This window comes from Onychomys torridus, chromosome 6, assembly GCF_903995425.1.
Source record: "Onychomys torridus chromosome 6, mOncTor1.1, whole genome shotgun sequence".
Taxonomy (NCBI): domain Eukaryota; kingdom Metazoa; phylum Chordata; class Mammalia; order Rodentia; family Cricetidae; genus Onychomys; species Onychomys torridus.
The window spans coordinates 3,923,359-3,928,835 of record NC_050448.1 but is presented as its reverse complement, the minus strand read 5'-3'; positions in this window follow the sequence as shown (position 1 = coordinate 3,928,835).

Genomic DNA, 5,477 nt, shown 5'->3' with positions numbered 1-5,477 from the left:
CTTCCCAATGTGGTGCCTTCTATATTATTCAATAAATATAGAGCAGCCCTTTGTTAGGGAATGATATACACCTAGTCAACAGATCCAGACACACACACACAGTCACACCACTCTCAGCAAGACAAAATAGACAGGCAGAAAGACATACAACTGCGCAGACAGACCCATACAGGGACATGGATAAACACAGAGGAACAAATAGATTCACAAGACAGCCTTCAGCAAGACAATTATTTGGACTCAAACAATAGATGGTCAGAGGATGAAGGCACAGGGAGAATGAAGTAGTGAATTTAAATCTGGACTCTTTCTTGGTTAAAAACTCTAAGGGGGAATTATTTTTATTTCTTTCTTTTTTGCAACATGGATGCACATTTGTGATGTAGAGTTCATTACTAATTAATATAACTTGCACATCAGTTTGTTGTAAGATGTATATGTATTTAACTTGCCTACTAGATTGTAATTTTCTTGAGGGCAGAGATAATTTATAATAAATCTTTTCATCTTGTGAAGTTATGCCTGTACCTGATATACTCAGTACATAAAAAAAGAATGACCAATTGAAGCATTAATTTGAACCACATTAAGAAATAAGAGACCAGTTGCCTCTCAGTACTCACCATTCTTCGTTCCTTCCCTTATGTCCTAGAAGCCCTCCTTCCCTGGGTGCATTTACCTGTGGCTGGGCTGAGTTAGTCTTGCAAATCTGCTACTGAGCTACAGGTTTTCTTGCTCCTGCTATAAAAGAATTTGGAGTTCTCTTCCACCTAACCACTTAAAACAGTGTGAACCAAACTTGTCTATCCATGAAGCTGAAAAGATGGTTATTAAAAGTACAAATTTCTGAGTCTAACCACAGGCCTGGGGTTATTCCTCAAACTCCAGGAATCAAGCTCAGTGTTATCCAGGTTTAAACATGGTTCCTAGATGATCCTGAAGATCAGTGAGAATAACACTATGGGGTTGGAGAGATGGCTCTAAGTTAAGAGTACTTGTTGATCTTCTGGGGGACACCCAGGACAACTCCTAACCTTCTGTAACTGCAGTTCCAAGGAATCTGACATCTTTTGGTTGTCCCAAGTACAGCATACACATGATACACAGACATAACTGCAGGCAAAGCACATACACATGTGAACGAACACACACACACACACACACACACACACACACACACACACACACACACTCACATGTTCCAAGGAGGACTATGCCATCTGATGAGGGACAGCTGCTTCCCTCAGTGCAATTCTTTGGTACCTTGTTAACTAATAGTTAACCTGCTTCACACTTAGAAAGATGAGTTCACTTGGACGTCTTTCTGTAGCTGACTCCTCATCATTTAGCGAAGTAGAAATCCTTCCAATGGACCCACACCACTCTGCATTGCTGTTCCCTGGTAGATATCCCCATGGAAGAGTCCTTCTGTTGATTCTGATACTAGATTCTTCCTGATCTGTTTTGCATGTACTGTCGAAGTAGCTACTCTTAAATCCTAGAACAGCTCTAGGTATTGGCAGTCTACAAACTGACTCTGAAGAAATGTGACAAATCTATGCTCTGTGGGTTTATCCTTAATTAAACTACACACTGAGTATGTATGGATTTCCTGTAGTAAGCACAGATTGGGTGTCATCAAAGGTTAAAACTGGGAAGGAAGACTAAGTAGGTCTCAGAGTCTGGCAAAGAGTACGAACTCAATAAATATTGCCAATCAGTGACATCTACACATTAGATGGCCTACATATTTTAATTTTTATTTTAACCCAATCAAAGGAGATTTATACTAGGAAAACTTTGGCTTAATTTTTGAAATATGAAAATATTTAGATATTTATATTCATATTTATATAAAACAGGTTACTTAAATTTTGTTTAAATATTTGGAATGTCAGATTTTTATACAGAATGTCAAAGTTCAAGTTCTTAATTTAGAACCTTAAACTTCTAGGATTTTTAACCTTACACTTGTAGGACTTGTAGGATGATTTAATGAAGATATAAATACTTTCAGAGTAGTTTTTTCATACTAAACATTGTTGTTTATAATAGCTGTTGTTTTATACCAAACTATTCCAAAGGTGAATAACTTCAAATAACAATCTTTTATTATTTCTCATAAATCTTAGTTGACTGGTGATCTTACTTCTCTTAAGTTGAATGAGTTAGATTGAAGTTACATATAAATTCATTGAGGTGGAGTTGCTGGTGAATAGTTTAGGTGTTCTACCATTTTCTTGGCTCACATGGCTTATAATACCTAATAGGGGACTATCCTAATTGACAGTAGTAGAGCTCAAACAGGCAAGATGGGTATAAGAGGTCTTGACTCATGTGTAGAAGTAAAACAATGCCATTCTCCATAGTAAGTCCAGCCATTCCATAGGGTAACAAATACACATTATCTTCTTGACAGCAACTACTGCACATTCATATTGCAAGGGACACATCAGTCATTGTGGAAAATATCCTCCTTGTGAAGTTTTTCTGGACTCTTATAGAGAAAAAGGATTAGATTGTAAATTAAGGTCAAACATCATGTCTAGGCCACTTAGATCACCCAGATTGTTACAATAAATGGACAAACACATTTAATTGTTATCTTTAAAGTATTGGTAGTATAAAGTTTATATGGTTACTAAGATGAATTCATAAGATCACATGCTAGTACACACATATTATATATGGAAAAGGAATACAAACACATATACACACACAGATGCACATACCCATAAACACACATATGCACACATGGACAAAGACACACATAGAGATACACAGATGTTGGGGGGGGGGGTTCCTTCTATAATCTCAGAATGTGAGAAGTGAGGACAGGAGGGTCAGGATTATAGTTATTTTAGGTTACCTAGCTAACTTGAGACCAGCCCGATTTATATGAGATTCTGTCTCAGAAAACAAACAAACAAATATACAAATAAAAAACAGATTACAGAACAGATTGCTTCAATTTCTGTCTTTATAACATTTATTAGTCTTATTTTTCAGTTTCCTCTTTATATGACCTTTATACTAGTTTTTTATACTAGCCTTGATTCTTTTAAATTTATTTGACAATGTTATTAAATGTCTCTATTTCTGGAATATTTATTCTCTAATAAATCTTGATTTTATCTGATGAGTGGGTATCTTCCACTCTGTCTCAATGGGACCCTTTAACAAGAATGTACTATCAATGGTAAATTTAACATTAAATATATTACAGAAATCCCAGAATTGACAAAATTATTGGTGAATCAAAATGAGTAAATAAATAGAAAGGGGGCATAACTTCCTTTTAAAATCCCATCCAGAGGAGTTTCCTTGGACACTGAGTAACCACTGAACCCATGCTATATCTTAAAAACTTAAGATCATGATAGGATATGTAACAGAAGGAACCCAGGCTGCACAGCCTGCCACAGCTGTTATAGAGCTGTAAGAGAGACTATCTGCTTTATTAAGTTTTTATTGTAGAAATCAGAGCATTCCCAATTAAATTAGGAGTCCATTTGGATGTTCAACAAACCAAAAAGCATATACACTGTAATTCCTTCCTTTCTCAAAACCCATACTGCATACTTGCTCACATTATTTTTCAGAACAGAACTCTGTACCACAGCATAAAACATCTGTCTTATATACTTACACTCTTAAAAGAGATAGATCTGATGCTCACTTCTGTTCAGTTTTCATTTCTTTCTTGTGTCCTTTTGTGATTCCTTCTCAACATGCTGATACCTGGGTTGCAGAGGTGGGTTCTGTTAATAAACAAAACAAACAAAAATACTCCTGGTGGTCAGATAGATGTCTCAGCAGTTAAGATCACTTACTGTTTCTGTAGGGAACCAGAATTCCTTTCCCATTACCCAGGTCAGTTGGCTCACAACTGTATGTAACTCCAGTTCCAGGGGATCTGGGACCCTTTTCTGGCCTCTGCATGCATTCATATGCACACACACACACACAGAGAGAGAGGGGGGGGAGAGAGGGAGAGAGAGAAGGGGGAAAGGGAGAGAGAGACTGAGGGGAGATATTTAATACAATATGGCACCAATCTATGGCAGTAGACAGGAGAAAATGAAGGCAGTATTGTCTGTGCAAATATAGCATACAGATGTTTTAGTATGAAACACATAGTTAGATGGTATTGTTAGACTGCACATGTTTTGAAAATCACACTTAAGACAATTTACCATGTATTATGAAATTTAAAATGTAGTTTTTGTCTTAGGGTGTCTTGCTATGAAGAGACACAATGATCTCTTACAAAGGGAAACATTTAATTGGATGTTTACAGTTCAGAGTTTCAGTCCATTATCATCATGAGGGAACATGATGATATGCAGGAGGACATGGTGCTGGGATGGTAGCTGAGAGTCCTATATCTTGTGCAGGCAACAGGGAGTTAACTCTCTCATTGGACATGGCTGAACATATATGAGACTTCAAAACCTGCCTCCCCAGTGACACTTCCTCCAACAAGAACATACCTACTCCAACAAGGCCATATCACTTAATAGTTCCACTCTCTTTGGGAGACATTTCCTTTCAAATTACCACAGTATTTATGACCTTTCATATCATCTGAAACAAACCCTACCATTTTTTTCCTGTTCTCTTTAAAGCACATTGAACTAATAATTGTGTCAATAACCACTTCTGTGCATATAATGACACAATCACTTTGGTGTACTTTATTAGTTGTCTACTAATAAACTTTTAAAAAATTTTTATTTTATAATTAATTTAATTTTTCATATCAGCCATGGATTCCTGTGTCCTCCCTCCTCTCATCCCCCAGAACTCCCCCACAAGCCACCCCCCATTTCCCACCTCTTCCAATGCAAGGTCTCCCCTGGGGAGTCAGCCCAGCCTGGTAGATTCAGCTGAGGCAGGTCCAGTTCCCTCCTCCCTATACCAAGGCTGAGCAAAATGCCTCAGTATAGGCCCTAGATTCCAAAAAGCCAGCTCAAGCACCAAGGACATATCCCAATCACACTGCCTGTGGGCCTCCTAAATAGTTCAAGCTAATGAACTGTCTCACTTATCCAGAGGGCCTGGTCCAGTTCCATGGGGGCTCTCTGAGCCTGATAGAAGAGAAAGTAGGAAGTAGTCTTGAACACATTGGCACCAGAGATCACTTCCTAAATATAACACCAGTAGCACAGACACTGAAACAATTAATAAATGGGACCTCTTGAAACTGACAAGCTTTTGTAGGGCAAAGTACACAGTCAACAAGACAAAATGACAGCCTACAGAATGGGAAAACATCTTCACCAAACCCACATTTGACAGAGGGCTGATATCCAGAATATATAAAGAACTCAAGAAATTAGACATCAATATAACCAACAGTGCAATTAAAAAAGGGCTATAGAGTCAAACAGAGAATTCTCAAAAGAAGAATCTCAAATGGCTGAAAGACATTTAAGAAATTGCTCAACATCCTTAATCATCAGGGAAATGCAAAT